The following is a 16,527-nucleotide window of genomic DNA, read 5'->3' as shown; positions in this document are numbered from 1 at the left end:
GCAACCAAATACACTAACACTGAATCCAATGAGCTAGCAGACACTTGATCTTGACTGAGGGAAATGGCTGGGTATCAGCTACTATTAGTCATTCTAATATAATATTTTGAGTATTTGGCAGTGTTAGACTAATACCAATTTCCAACTTGAAAGGGAGTCACTATGCATTGCAGAGCTATACTTAGAGAGTCAGGCTATATCCAGGGATTTGCAACAATCTTCTGTACCCCTCAGTAATCTGCTGTATCAACACTGTTTCTGAACCCTGTGTAATTCCTACAAGAATACACCATCAATGTAACTTTGAACAAGGGATTTACATTTTCCTTTCTGTAAGTCCCTCATATGAAAAATGGGCTCATGGGATAATAGTACACATTGGCATAAGTATTTATGAGGATTGGTTTGAGTTGATACTTTTAAAACTCTTGACAATACAAAGTGTTTAATAAATGTTAGTTTATATAATTATTATTAATTAACACTTCTTCATCTCTTTTTTATGGATCTCTGATCTAGGATAAACAATCACAGAATCCTAGAGCTTGAATAAACTATAGACTATTATTTAGACCAAACTCTGGCCTCCCGGGAACTGATCAGCTAATTCTCCAGTACAGATGGTTAATAGTTTCTTCTGGAAGCTTTGTAAGAACGTTTTCATGTTATTTTTACTTCCTCCTTCCCAGTTCTCTGTAGAGGGGGAACAAAGGATCAAAGCAAGCTCTGTACGCTTAAGGGCAGGCCATTTTTATTCCCTAGCTATGCCGCTCTCTTATGGCTTATCAGTCAGCCAATAATCATTATTTTTTCCAATTTCTCTGGGAAAAATTGAGGCTTCTGTACATCTTTTTTTCAAATCTCATCAAGAGAAAGGAGCACAACCCATCACCTGTTGAGAGCACCCCACCTCTGAGTCTGTGCTGGTCTCTGATGCCCTGCAAGCCCCTTTATTCCCAGTTCACCTGGATTCCTTTCTGACACCAGCTTTTTCCTTCCCATATTTGCATCCAGCAAGTTCTTTCTTTTCTTGCATCTGCACTATTCAAATCTCATCCAGAGTACATTCGTGTTTGTTTGAATGGTAAAAATTATGCTTCACTATTTAGTTTGTTCAATTCTTTTCCAAAGATTATGTGCCCTGGGACTGTGCACACCCAGGTAAGTACAACAGAATCCCTAAGCTTGCAGTGCTCCCTGTCTGGTAGAGGAGAGAAGCATGTAAGTAGACCACGGAAATGAATCAAGTCCTGGGAAAACAAACCAACATCCAGGAGGCCATCTCTGAGATGTGACCAGAAGAGGTCTCACCCCTCCCAGCTGCCCATGGCTGTTTCACTGCTGTTGCTCATGTGGAGGGCAGGAGATGAAGATGTGGAAGGAGACGTACGAAAGAACAAATGGGTCTCCTTTTCCTATATTTTTAAAGGATCAAAACATTATTTTTCCAGAGAGAATGTTGATTGAAGGGGTAACAACAGTTCCACTGGCAGCTGAGGGCATTTGAAGAACAAAACCCAGCCACAGACCTGCATCTGTGGCTCTCTCTACTGAAGGTCAAGAACTAGGTGACAGAAAAGTCCCAGTCAACAGAAGTCAACTCGGGGAGTCCCAACACCCGCCTCAATCAGATCTCACCAAGATTTTTGAAATTACAACACAAAAGCTCCTGCCTGAGATCTTCATCTTCAGCCAACTAATGAGAAAGAATTGGAATCTCTGAAAAAAACAAGAAGAAGATAATAAAGGTCCCTACCTAGTTTTGTTCTCTCACTCAAGCAATGAAGGTCATGAATTCAAAAGGACATGCAATGACTTGCTCTTGCTTATCTCCTTCAATTCCAAATAGTTCTCATAGTTGGCTAGAAGATGAGAGGCCAGTCACCCATCTGTAAAACCTGTTCTCTCCGCTCCCTTCCAACATTTCTCCCTTGACAACTCCACACCAAGAATAAACAGGGGGGAAACAGCAGTGAATTGCATAGTTTTGAAGCAGAGGGAGTTCAAATGAGGAATGAAGTCTTCCAAAAGAAAAAGGATCTGAACTTCCAAACCAAGAGCTATCTAGAACACAGGCATAGAGGTTAAGCCAGTAAACCATAAAAGGAAACAAACAAATGTATCAAAGAAGACAAAACAAAATAAAGCAGTGCCTGATTTTAGAACTAAGCACCAGGAGAGAAAATGATATCGATGTATGTGTTGGCCATTCCCGTGGCATTTTAAGCTAGTTAGTATTAACTTCAATTTCAACAGCCTGTTTTAGATCCTAAGACATGCATGGTTGCTTATCACTTAAAGTTCTTCTCTACATCCACAGATAAACTATCTGCTCAGCATCATCCATACCAAATTTCATCGGTTTATAGGAAGTATGTGATGTAGAGCTTTTCCACCAGGGAAGAATGATCTTTTATTGGCAATCTGTGAGCACCATTGATTAAAAAACACTCTTCTGTGATAGAATTATAAACACCAAACTAAAATTTCTTGTCTACATCCTGGGTGAATATTGGGTGTCATTTTTTTTTCTGTTTGACATTTTGATATAACTATCCAATAATATCTAAATAATTTATTTTTTACATACACCAGGTGACAAACTGTATGTGTGGAATTATGGCATTAAGAGAGGGATATTAGAGGCTTCTAATGCATAATGGAAACTATATATTAAAGTATAATTTTTCTTCTGCAGTTTTATATGTAGTTGACAAAAAACTGACAGAAGAAATTCTTCTAATATTGGAAGCACATACAAATGCAATTCTGCAATAACAATTCTCCTTTTGTGCATAAAGTCAAAGATGGGGGAAGTTACTGGAGTATTACCAAAGGGAAAATGTAATTACAAAACTCTTGTAATAGATGCTGTTGAAATAATTCTTGTGGATATGAAAAATTAATACTTCTCTATGAAGATACAGCAATTTTAGGTCAAGCTTTTTCAAAGACAAACTGATACCATTTCGAACAAAAAAGATTGAATGTGACATATGGAATATTGTGTGTTTAGCCTTTGTCTAAGACAGTAAATTGGATTTGAGCGATTATTTGAGTGAACCTGATCAACAGTATTGATCATTTAGAACTAAAATAACGACTATCTAAATATCAGGGTTTCTGTCTTAAAATTATTCAGATAATTGTCCCAGATCTCCAAAATCAGTTGGGTTGATTAGTCCTCTTCCTCAATGAGTTTTTAATTTATTTATTTATTAAATGTCTATGTATGCCAGCCAGTAAAGGAAGTGAGACTTTCACTTGAGTAAAAAAGACTTTCTCTTGATAAAATCTGGGATTTCTGAAGGATCTAGCCAAGTTTTCTGTAGACAGGGCGTACACTGCTATTCAAGCAATACTTCTTCCTAATGAGACCCAAATACAGCCCAACTTTTCTTAGCCTATACCCATATTAGGTCATTATTTTTTGCATTACTATTTCTACTTTATACAAAGCAACCCATATTAACATCCTTCAGTGCTTAAATAGAATGCCAACTCTTTCCTTTGTTTATTTGTTTTTTATATTGTTAGTACTGAGGATTAAATCCAGGGGCATTTAACTAGTGAGTCACATCCCCAGCCCTTTATTTATTTATTTATTTATTTATTTATTTATTTATTTATTTGTTTGTTTGTTTATTTAATTTTGAGACAGTGTCTTGCTGAGTTGCTTAAAGTCTTGCTTACTTTCTGAGGCTGGCTTTGAACTTGCAATCCTCCTGCCTCAGCCTCCTGATTCACTGGGATTACAGGCATGTGCCTCCACGCCCAGTGCCAACTCTTTTCTGATTCCTTCCCTAACATGGTTCAACTATGGTTCATCTTCCAGAGAAGCCTAAAAAATGAGGTGGACTAATATGGAAAAGAGCTCAAGATATACAAAACTGAAAAGAAATCTGCAGAAGCGTGCTCAGGCTACTCTCCCTGCATCACTGTCCAGATCCATTCTCCCCTTTCTTAACCTGATGGGTCCCGATAGGTGTCAACTGGTTGTTTGTTGAAAGGAGAGCACAAGAGAAGCTGCAGGCTTCCAACATTCCCTCCTGCTCCCTCCCTGCTTTGAAGCTGTCCATGGTAGTAGCTGTTCCTCCAGAACCTCGACTTATTCCAGAAGCCTTTTTCCTGCTTTCTTCACACTGGCTCCTTCACTGAAGCTAGTTTGTCACCTGGTCCCTTCTGTCCTTGGAAGTGATGGCTCCCTGCCCTTGCTGGCCTCTGGGCGTCTCACTGTGACTCGTGTACATTCAGCACAGGAGCTGGTTTTGTGTTTTGAGGTTTTTAAGAATAGTTTAAATGGGATCTTCTGACTTTTATTCTTTCATAGAGGTCTTCCAGAGTGAAAAATAGATATATTTTTTAAAAAACAGGATAAAACTTATTTAATCTTTTAATTATCAGATGGGCTCACTGGAATCTGTTACAGACTCTTGATATGTTCTGGCATCCAGCGGTCCTTTGCTGCCTCTATCTGAAATGTTTTGCAATTTTATAATTCCACTGATTATATCACTATCTGTCATCGTTACTTCACAATTACTCCTAACATCACTAAGGAAAAAAAAAAGAAGAATGAGAAATAGAAGAAAGATGGAATGCCCTAGAAAGTGATGTGAGAGGGAGAGATGCCATTTTCCATTTTCCAGAATAGCAAAAAATTGGTGTATAAGTGAAACTTCGAATTACAAACTGTCAGACGATGACAGTCAGGATGACTTTTTTAAACTAAGATGCCTTCAGTGATCATTACCAGGGGCTGGGAATGTGGCAGCAGGGAATCTGGGGAGCAATGGAAGCATTCCAAGTGGCTTGTGAATGTTTATATTATATATGCATTTGGAAATGGGTACACATAAAATTGGTGCATTTTACTATGTGTGAAGTACGCACCAAAAAACTAAAATTATAAATCATCTACTTCTGTATAATGAATTAATCCAAAACATATTGGCTTTGAGCAACACACATCTCAGTTTCTTTGGATTGGAAAGATGGGCACAGCCCATCTGAACACTGTAGAATTGATCTTTATAACAGACTATCATCCAATGGTGGCTGGGATGTAGTCATCCTGAGGAGGAGTCACTTCCAGGTGACAAGGGTGGAGGCCAGTTACTGTGAGTTGGAGTTTGCATTCACTGCCTTCCCTCAAGTGGGGTCTTTCTATCAAGGTAGCTTGTCCACTGAACATCGCTGCTACTGCCAACCCCAGGAGGCAGGAGAACCTGCTGGCTAAGAAAAAGTCACATCCTTTATAACCTAACAATGACAAGGAGACCCCCCCACACACACAAACACACACATACCTTTGCATGTATCAGTGAAAACCAAGTTCTAAGTCAAACTTGCCTTCCAGGGGAAGGGGCTCCCCAAGCATGTGAATACCAGGGACAGTAGTTACTCATGGCTGTTTAGAAGTCTCCCTACCACAAATTTATTTCTAAGGACAACCAGGAAAGAGCATTCTCACATAAGAATTTTCTCATTTTGATAAGACATTACGTGACAGAATTCTTTATAATACCTTTTTATCACCCTTGGACTTTATTTATTTATTTATTTATTTATTTATTTATTTATTTATTTATTTATTTTTTATTATTTTGAATTAACAAATACAAAGGGTCTATCAGCCCCAGATATCAAATGAAGACAGCTATCTTTCCAAATATTCTGAGGGTTAATTCTGCCTACACCTTGAGAATTTGTCCCTTCACTGAAATCTTTTCATTTGAATCATCTAGCATAAACTTGTTGTTCCTTTAAGGACACTGATTGATCTAAACAACACACAGAATTTGAACACACTGTGTAAAAGAAGAAAGAAAGAAAGAAGGAAGGAAGGAAGGAAGGAAGGAAGGAAAGAAAGAAAGAAAGAAAGAAAGTCTTGCAGTTTGAAAAAGAGGAAAAGGGACTAAGGTTTAAGTGAGACACGTTTCACACCACAGAGGCTACAAAAGAATCCCTGGAGCAGATGAATATCCATCCAAGGGTCAAAGCATCTCTACACACTTGCCTGCTGGGTGACAGATGCCCCAGAGAAAATTCCTTGGGGGAATAACACATATTTCCCTATAATATCAATTCTGTTGTTGTTTGTTTACTTCTTTCAAAATAGAACCATAATGAAGGGAAGGGGGGAGGAAAACAAGGGAGAGAGTACAGTAGATGGGGTAGAGAGAGAAGATGGGAGGGGAGGGGAGGGGAGGGGGGATAGTAGAGGATAGGAAAGACAGCAGAATACAACAGACACTAGTATGGCAGTATGTAAAAACGTGGATGTGTAACCGATGTGATTCTGCAATCTGTATACGGGGGAAAAATGGGAGTTCATAACCCATGTGAATCAAATGTATGAAATATGATATGTCAAGAGCTATGTAATGTTTTGAACAACTAATAATTTAAAAAAATAGAACCATAAAATCTGAATGCACATTTTGTTGATCAAAAGTTATGGAGACATAGAGTATAAACTCTCTTTGGAAATGAATGCCTTCAAAAATGACCCATGTTTGCTTGCTTTCTCATGTTCACTCCTTGTGCAGGAATGTTTTCTTACATACACGGCCTTGACCTATGAGGTCCTCTCCATCTATTCATCTGTTGCAAATAGAGCCGATTCCTCCATTCTTCCTCCCTGACTCAGAATGCCATCATAGGTCATGACGCACAAATTTCTTATGAACCTTGTTTGTTCATAATGACACAGATTTAAGACAGGTAGAGAGAAAGGCAGGCCGTACTTGGGAAGAATAAGTAATGTTTAGCTCTAATTTTCATGAGTCAGGATAAAACTCTCATTGAGTAAAATCCTATTAGATCTCTGGAAATTAAGGTGTAGTTCTCTCCCCTTATTATTGGAGGTTCTAACTAGTAAAATCTAAATCTAAATAGATAGTACCTGTGTGTGTGCATGCACATGTGTGTGTGCTGTGTTTTTCCTATACATGCACACCTATGATGAAGTTTACTTTCTGAATTGGGACCTATACAACTATTCCTGCCATAATGTCAGTGGGTTGGTATCACTCATCTCAGGGCATCCCTTGAAGAAGTCCTCATACAGGCTTACCACATTCTGGTACAACATGTCACTGTCAATCAGAAAATGTTTTTTTTGTTCAAATCTTCCACCTGCAAATTTAAGCACCCTGCAGCAATAACTTTTGTACTTTGAGTTGAGAAAAACACAACAAGCGTAAATTCCTTTCTCTTTTGTAATGAAAGAGTCATTCTTACTGTAGATCTTGGTAAACTCAGCACATTAATTCTTTTCTTCCCTTATTAAGTCAAGAACTGTCACCCTTTCACTTAAAGGAAACACTTTATGTCTTTTCTTTCAATATTTGAATTGCCAGTATCACTCCCCTTGAACTCTCATGCCATTCAGTAAAATAAGTGTTACTTGAACACAGCACTGTGATTTTGTAGTAGTGGCTCTGATAATGGAGATGGCTGCTAAGTGATTCGCAGGTGGGTAGCATATACTGCATCAATAAGCTTGATAGTGTGATGATTCAGATCCAGGACAGCATGAAGTGGGACCATGTGAGGGTTCATCGTGCATCTCAAAAATAACATGCAATTTAATTTTTATTAATTATCCCTTTCTGGAATTTTTCACTTAGTATTTTCAGGCTGTGATTGATCTTTGAAAAAAAAAAAAACTATGGCTAAGTGGGATGTGGGAGTGCTGGGAGTACCATACATATTACCATTTTTAAAAAAATATATGAGGGTGATTCTTAAACTACTATTACATTTTATAAAATGAGCCAAGGGATGAATTATTGATCAAAAGTTATGGAGACATAGAGTATAAACTCTCTTTGGAAATGAATGTTGAGTGTAGGACTATTTTGAAAATCTAGGTAGAGTTGCCTGTTTAATAGAGCTTGGTGGCAATTTCAGACTTATTCCCCCATCACTCACTGGTTGTGGGACTTGGATAAATACTCCCACCCTCCATGAGCGTAAGTTTCCTTCTCTAAATTCTCTGTTGTATCTACTTCACAGGGTTTTTGAAAATACTAAACTAACAAAGAAATCATTGCAGCCTGTTGCCTGTTTTTGCTTTTCCTTCTCTTTCTTTTTCAACTCTTGCCTAAGTTAACTAGGTTCAATAAAGAAGAGTAGAAAGGGAATTACCCTATTGTGGCCATTTTGGCCAAAGCCAAAAGGCTCTGAGGCTATAAGGTTCTCATCACAATTTACATTTTCAAGTATGTGGTCCTTTAATCATTTCAGTCCCCACAGGGGCTATAAAAGAAGATTACCACTCTGCTAATTTTACAAATAAAGAATCTGAAGAGAAACAAAGACTGGCAATTTGAAAGTACAGCTGTCAGTACAAAATTGAATCTATTTGTATCTAAAAGTAACTGTGCATCCAATGCTTAAACTCACAAAAAGATGGAGAAAAGAAGTTAAAGAAAAAAAAAAAAAAAACAACAGAAAAACAAAGAGGGTAGTTATGAAGATAAAGAACTGTGACTGATGAAGTTTTGTGAATACTCTTGGAAAAAAACTGAAAAACTTCTATTTGCCTTTCTCTTCATGTGAGCAGGGCATGAGTTCCTTCAGAGCTCTCCAACCTAAATTCTGCTGTGACATCAACATAAGCTCCTGTACATAAAGCCATGAAGTAATTCATCATGGGAAAGATTGATGGTAATACCTTTGATTACATTCACCAGGACCCCTAAAACCTTTCCTCTAACCCACCTAACTCAGAGAACGGAAGTCTCCCTGTTTCATAAGATTACTTCCTTGTGTCTCCCCAACCCCAGAATCTGTGTTGGATTCTTCATCTTTTGAACACCTTCAATCTTTTGAGCTGTACTGTGCTCTCAACCAGATACACTTCTACTGTCTTCTGTCTATCCTCTTTCTGGGCCACCAAGAACCACATGAAGATACAAAATCTCTTTGTTCTGACACATATTTGTCAATAATTATCCAGGTAGCCAGACTGGACCATCATTTCCAGGGTATTCCACATAGTGATGCCTCTTTTTAGTTTTCTGGAAACAGCAATCTCTCCCCAGTCATGAAACTTTTTTGGTTTTTCTTTATATTCAGGATGAAATCTGATGTCCACAACTGACATTAACACATGAAGATTTGCCCTCAATCTCCCTATGGACTTCTCCACCACTGCAAATCCTTATGTTCTATATCACTGCCTTACCAGTCCACATACCCTTCCTGAAGCATGCTCTTTAGCTGCTTTATGGCAGAAGCACAGCCCCATCCTTTAATCTCCTATCGCAGGAGATCTTTTCCAAGACCTAAATGCCCCCTCTCTTCCTCATACCAGCAGAAATTGCTAGTATGTGCATAAATTATACATAAATTATACCATAGTATGTATGTGTTTTAGTCAGCTTTTGCACTTATGTGACCAAAAGACCTGACAAGAACAATATGAGGAGGGAAGGTTTATTTTGAACTCACAGTTTCAGAGTACTCAGTCCATAGATGGTCAGCTCCATTCCTTGGGGCATGAGGTGAGGCTGAACATCATGGCGGAAGAGTTTGATGGAGGAAAGCAGGTCAGGACGTGCCTATCAAGAAGCAGAGGGAGACTAAGCTCAGCTCACAAGACATGTAACCCAAAGCCCCCAAGGACATACCAGCCATACTCCACCTGCCTTCAGTTATCACTCAATTAATCCCTATCAGGGGATAATTTAGTGATTCCATTAAGGCTCTCACAACCCCATAATTTCACTTCTAAACTTTCTTGAATTGTCTTCCACATGAACTTTTGGGGACCCCACATATCTAAACCATCAGACTGTCTTTCCCTGCAGCCTGATTTTCTAGTGCTGTTCAAATTACTACCATAGTGCTCAAGAGAATGTTCTGGATAAGGCACAAGCTAGTCAACAATTCTCCACCACACTGTTATCTGATGACCTGAGTGTATCACCATTTTCCCCTTCAGGTTTCTGCTCTGAGTTCATATCCATTCTTTCATTATCTTACTTTCACCCAACACTCAATGTCCACTGTTTTCTTATATTGAAATGTCTACAAGTCACCTTTGTTTGGATATCTAATAGAGAATTAAAATATCATTTGTCATACCCAACTCTTGATAGGTCTCCAAAATGCTATTCCTTCTTCAGTCTCCCTCATCTCAGGAAGTAGCCCAAACCATTCACCCAAAGGCTCAGGTAAGTAAATAAGAGCCAGCTTTGATTGGTCTCTTACTCTCACATCCATAATTATTAGCAAATCCTATCAATTCTTTCTTCAAAAGTCTATCCTGAATCTCTCCTATCAGTCCCTCGCTGCCACAATCCAAAGACAAGCCTCTTTCATCTCTTTTCTAGCCCCCTATGATAGTGACCCCAACAGAGATTCCTGTTTCCACTCTAGCCCTGAAGACCATTTACTGCAGGGGAGCAACTGAGCCTTAGAATGCTCGCAGGACAGATCACCATACCTCTCCCTGACTGTCTCAGTGTGCTCACTCTCCCCTTACCTTTGTGAATGCTTATTTTGTGTGTGTGTGTGTGTGTGTGTGTGTGTGTGTGTGTGTGTTCTGTAGTATTTATTTCTTCCCTATAGTAATTTTTATCTGAAGTGCTCACCACTACATCCCCAGTAGCTGTCATAGAGTCATCACTTAAAACAGATGTCTTGAATTAATTAATGGATTTCATTCCCTTTAAACTTTTCTGTTTTGTGACCAGTGATGCCCCCTCTGCTCCAGCTCCATCACAAGCCCATCCACCCATCATGGTGCCATGGATGAGCGCCACAGCTTGTGTGCACCAACACCTGCCATGGTTTCTCCTTCTGTCTAGAAACCTGATTTCTCTCCCATCCTTCTGGTTACAACTTCCATTCTGCTTCTCTGGGAAAAAACTTCCTGATAATGCTGTGTCACAGCATTTTCCAAACATCTACTCTCTTGGTTAAAATCTTTTTACTTCTGCTTATGAGTCATGTGCTGTTGGATTTCAATGTTCTTTAAAAGTGAATTTCAATTAATTTTGAATTATCAGTCAAAGCTGAATCAGAGGCTAGAACCCATTCATCCATTGCTAAGAAATCCAGGAAAAAAAATATTTACTGAGTAGTGCTATTAATTATTTTTAAACTAGCCGAAATTCATGCTCTGCCTTTTAAATACTGAGAAGTTAAATAGTGACTAGGGAACTGTCTTTACAAAAGACCCCATCAAGGGGTATGTTACTGCTATCATTAATTTCTTCTAACTTCTGTTTTGCAATGAAACAGAAGAGGGCAAAGCAGAATTTGTCGGGGGGATAGAGAAGGCACTTGCCACGAAGAGAAATTTGAGATAGGGACCAGGGAGGCTCCTTTTGGGGTCCTTGCTTAAGACCCGAAAAGCTATATTCTTAGTCAACACTGAGCTAGATGTGGGAACCTCAATGAAGGTATTTATGCCTTGTGGAATATACTTGTGCTTGCAGAAGTTACAGTACACAGATTACTGAACCAAGAACAAAAATTTAATTATTCTCAAGTTATCTTTTGGATATCTTCACACATTCTCAGCTTAAAAACAAAGAGACAATAACATGGAAAAACAACCACAAAAACCAAACCTCTGCATATTACTGTCAGTTAATTCCAAATGAGTGTAGATTCTATATAACTACCTTACTCAAGAGGGTGGTACCCAGTATGCGGCAAACATTCAGGGCAGAGTTCTAATGAAACAATGCCCTAGTTAGGTCTAGTTATGAAGCATTCTATATAGTTGTAAAGATTACTCGAATTGTTAACTCATCGTATCAAATTGTGTTGAAAAACAAGCTGAATGAGAGGGAGAGTAATAAGAATAAAACTGACTGTACTTTTATTCTCTTCTATAAGAGAAGGTTTACTGTCGAACCAGGAATTCCAAAACAAAGTGTCACTTGGTAGCAACTTACTTGAATTCCATGTTCCTAACAGTGTGTTAAACTAAAATGGTGGTGAGATGCTTAATGGTCCCATTTTACAAATCTTAGATTGACTTTAACAGACATGTATTAAATGTTGACTGAGTTAATCAAGAGAAAAAAATTATACTTTCTTATATAATCTTTTCATAGGGGATTATTTTAAATGTCTAAGTACATTTGTACATTGTAGCCAATTACTTTCCTAAGGTAAGGATCTGTAATGTTTATTTCTTTGATTCTTAACACAGCAATGAGCATCATGTTTAGAATATAGTGAAAATACAATATATTATTAGTTGATAATACAATCTTTAAACTTGGTCATTAATTGAAAACCCCGTACATTTCATATAGATGAATTTGAAATATATTCATTTAAATGTTTAGATAGTTTTAGGGTTCAGGGTTTCAATTTACAATAGTTGTGATAGTAATGCCTAATATTAGCATAGGAATGGAAATTATAATGTTTTCCACATTATTTTCTCATGAAATCTCATTATTTTCTCATATATGAAGTATGTATTTTGAACTCAATTTTATATGGATGGAACCTTGGGGCATAGTAAAGGTGAATGTAAATCTCAATGTTACTTAGCTTACATAGGGATTGAGGTAGCCATTAAAACATATATTCTGACTTTCAATTCTATGATCTTTGTGCTATATCTTATTTAAGTGTGTTCAATCCTTTATAAACTAATTCTGATTTGATTTCAGAATTATTTTCTTTACTCTTGTCAAGTTTCTTCCTAATCTCCTACAGAAGTTTCTAGTTTCTTCAATGAAAGAGTGTGTTGGAGTGCTATCCTCTTCTCTTTGATCATTTCTAAAGAGCAGTATAGAAAGACAGACAGGAACATTGAACCAAAGGTACATGCTTCTGTGTTGACTTACTGAATTCCAACTGTGTAACTTTACTTATACTGTCTGAGTCTCAGCTCCTTCATACGTAAAGATTAATAATAAAGATCTGAGTTCACAAGTCTGCAAAGCTGATGGAATAAAACAGCTATGCATAAAATCAAACTGAAATTTATAGTTTTACATATTTAGCAAATTGAACCTAATTCAACAGCTCTACAGGGAGCCAAAATGGAATATGCCTGGTAATGAAAAAAATTCAGCAACAATCCATAAAAAAAAAAGAAAAGAAAAGAAAGAAAGAAAACATTGAGTGCTGCTTTTTACCAGATTCTAAAAAGGCAGGATATGATGCAGACAAATCACTTTCATGGACATCACATTGTCATTAATAAACGAAGTATGCAGGATGTTCCATAGTGTCATTTGTCTTCTACTATAAGCCATGGAGGCAAATGAAGCACAGAGAGGGGTGAGCAGTGACAGATCCTGGAGGGGAATATGAGCAAAGACTCAGAGGGGTCTCCAGGAGAAGAAAAACCCAAGTAGACAAAGTCCTTGAGGCAGAAATACTTACAGAAACATGTAGAGTAGGAGATGAAATGTTATGAGGAAGGATCAAATAGAGATGTTCTGTTCATGGCTTTTAGGCAGTATAAGCTCTGAATGAAATGGGGCATCCATAAAAGGTTTGAACTATAAGCAATGTGATTTCATTTTCTTTTTTATTGTGATGCAATGGCAGATCCCTTGAGAATACACTGTAGTGGGAAGTGGTGGGTGGTCTGCAAGATGGCAACAAGTGGCTGCCGGCTCTTGGTGTTCATACCCATGTATAATATGCTCTTCTTGAGTGGGTACTGGGTGCATGGACTTATTCTTAACAAATAGAATATTGTAAAGTATTGGACGGTTGCTTGTGAGATTAAGTTACATAAAAGCTCTAGCTTCTTAAGTTTATCTCTAACTCTCTTGCTTTCTGCTCTGAAGGAAGATAAATACATGGAACTCAGATGGCCTTTAACCAACAGCCAATAAGAAAGAAGAAGGTCCTTGGGGCTGGGGTTGTAGCTCCATGGTAGAGCACTCACCCAGCATGTATGAGGCATTGGGATTAATCCTTAGCACCACATAAAAATAAATAAATAAATAAATAAAGGTATTGTGTCCATCTACAACTAAAAATGAAATTCTTAAAAAAGAAAGAAAGAAAGAAAGAAGTTCCTCAGTCTGTGAGGACCAGAATCCAGTCAACACCGGTAGTAAGGCTCGAAGTAGATTACCCCAGTTGAACCTTCTGATGAGACTGCAGTCCAAGTGGATCCTTTATGTAATCTCATGAGGGATCTCAAGCCACAGGCACCAGCTAATAAAACTTAGATTGACACCCATAGAAAACTGTGAGATAGTAAGCATTTATTGTTCTAGCTCAAGGATCTAACTCAAGTTGTCCTTCTACTAGTATATGAATCCACCACTGTGTCTAAACCATAATTTTCCTGTAAATTACTTGAAATGACTATAACAGTTATTCTCATCAGAGACAAATCACTCTCCTTGTTCAAACAGTAAGGGCCATACAGAAACTATTGGCTAGTTTCCTTCCAAAATGAGAAGCAAGCTTCCTTAACAACAACCACCTCATTCTTTAGGAACCTGTCTGCTAACACTATCATGAGAGAGAGTTGCTTGATGATTCTTTTTTTAAATATTTTTTTAGTTGTAGATGGACACAATATCTTTATTTTATTTACTTATTTTTATGTGGTGCTGAGAATCAAACCCAGTGCCTCACACATGCAAGGCAAGAGCTCTCCCCTGAGCTACAACCGCATCCCTTAATGATTCATTTTAATGCTAGACAATCCTACCAAAATTTAAATCCCTTGTTGATGCAAATCACTATTTACAAAAATCTTCTGGTCCTTCACCCCAGGGCTCATTTCTGCTAAATAGGCAGATAGACAAAGCAACCACATATTTGATGGCTTCAATTATTTGTGTGTGTCTGTGCTACTGGCCACTAGTGGTGGTGGCATTCAAGGTACCATGATATGTGCATTATTTTAAATGTACACTAAGCCAATTTCTATGTTACAATGCTTTTTTTCTTCCTTAAAAACTGCTGTCTTCTAAAAATTGAGTCAACATGAATATAAATTAAGATCTCCTTTAGGAGAGAGTTGAAAGATTTTATACACAGGCTTAAAAGAAAATCAACAATAACTAGAGACTATGTAATATGTGAAATCACAGGTTCATGGATATTAGATAACACCGAAAGTACAACATCAGAAATCTGAAATAGGACACGTAAGCAGAATAATTAAATGAGGGGTAGATGGAGGATTCATGGGACCTGATACTTATATAGTTTAAAGGTCTCACTGTACGAACAAAAATACAACAAATGAACATAAAGTCAAGATTTATTGGGAAAGAAAAGTCAAATTGTAAATGCTGTAACGCTGACAAATACCACAAGCATCACAATTTCAAGAGGAAAAACATAATATTCGATTAACCATCTGACGTCATTCTGACACAATCAGCTTACATTTTTAGTCACCTATTCTGGACTGCCTGCCTCTTGATGTGGTAATTTTGTAACATAATTTTCTAGAGGTAGTAGAGAGATAACTTAGTTTTCCCTTTAATACATGTCATTAAAACCATATTTTAAAAATATATAGCTTAAAACATTTTCTTTTAGTCTCAAAAGTCTTTGTTGATAATGGCAGGTAATTTTTTGAGGTTTCCTATCAGATTGGGAAAAATTTTTGTCAACTTCTGCCATATGACAACTTTAAAAATTCCAGGGTAAGTTTTCCTGGAGAATAATTAATTATAAATTACTCTTTAATATTACTTTTATGAATTTATCTCTTTTAATAAAGTGTTGCTTTCAGTGTGATCTGAAACTTTTTTTAAAACTTACTACTTCTTGTGAGAACCATTTTTCTTAATTTCATTGGTCATATGTACTGCTTTTTGATTCATATTCTATAGATTTTTATCTGAATTTTCTCCTATTCTTTTGTGAATAAGTTGAACATCAGAGGTGCCAATTACACTCACTCGTTCAGAAGTCTGGAATTTCTCACTTTATTGAAGCTCTCCAAAATGGCTTTCCAAATTGCTATTAAAATGGCATGACCCCAATTTAACTTCCCTTTAAATAAGTCTCAGAAATTCTTGTAACCTCCACCACCAGCTGACACAAAGAGAGCTCCAGCTCGAGATGTTGAAGTGAAAAGAAAATCTCAACCAGTGTGGTTATGTCCCTTCTGAAAGACACATACAACACACAAAACCACAGGGTCTCTGAGGGAGGCCCAGGGCCTCCCTTCTCCATAGACAACACATCTCAGCTCAAATGGGTATGTTGCCTTCCCTGGAACACAGGGAGTTTTAAACTGTGATTATCACTCCATGAAGACAGAACAAGTGCCACAAATCTCTCCATTAAGAATTGCATATCTTTGAGCAAATCAAGTAAACTGCCACATTAATGATTGGAAAATAATGATTTATGTGGCATAGAAACAATTTCAGAAGAATTTTGCCTCAAATCCTCTTCAGATTTGCCTTATGTGCAGTTTAAAGCACATGTATAGCTCACTCATTCACTGATTCATCCATTTTTTTTTCCATTCTCTTTCATACCCTGTCTTAGGTGCTAGATCCTAGCAGATAGAAAGAGGGGAGGCACTCTATTCCTTGAGGGGGT

This window comes from Marmota flaviventris, chromosome 12 (assembly GCF_047511675.1).
Source record: "Marmota flaviventris isolate mMarFla1 chromosome 12, mMarFla1.hap1, whole genome shotgun sequence".
Lineage (NCBI taxonomy): Eukaryota > Metazoa > Chordata > Mammalia > Rodentia > Sciuridae > Marmota > Marmota flaviventris.
Note: the sequence above shows the minus strand (reverse complement) of the source record.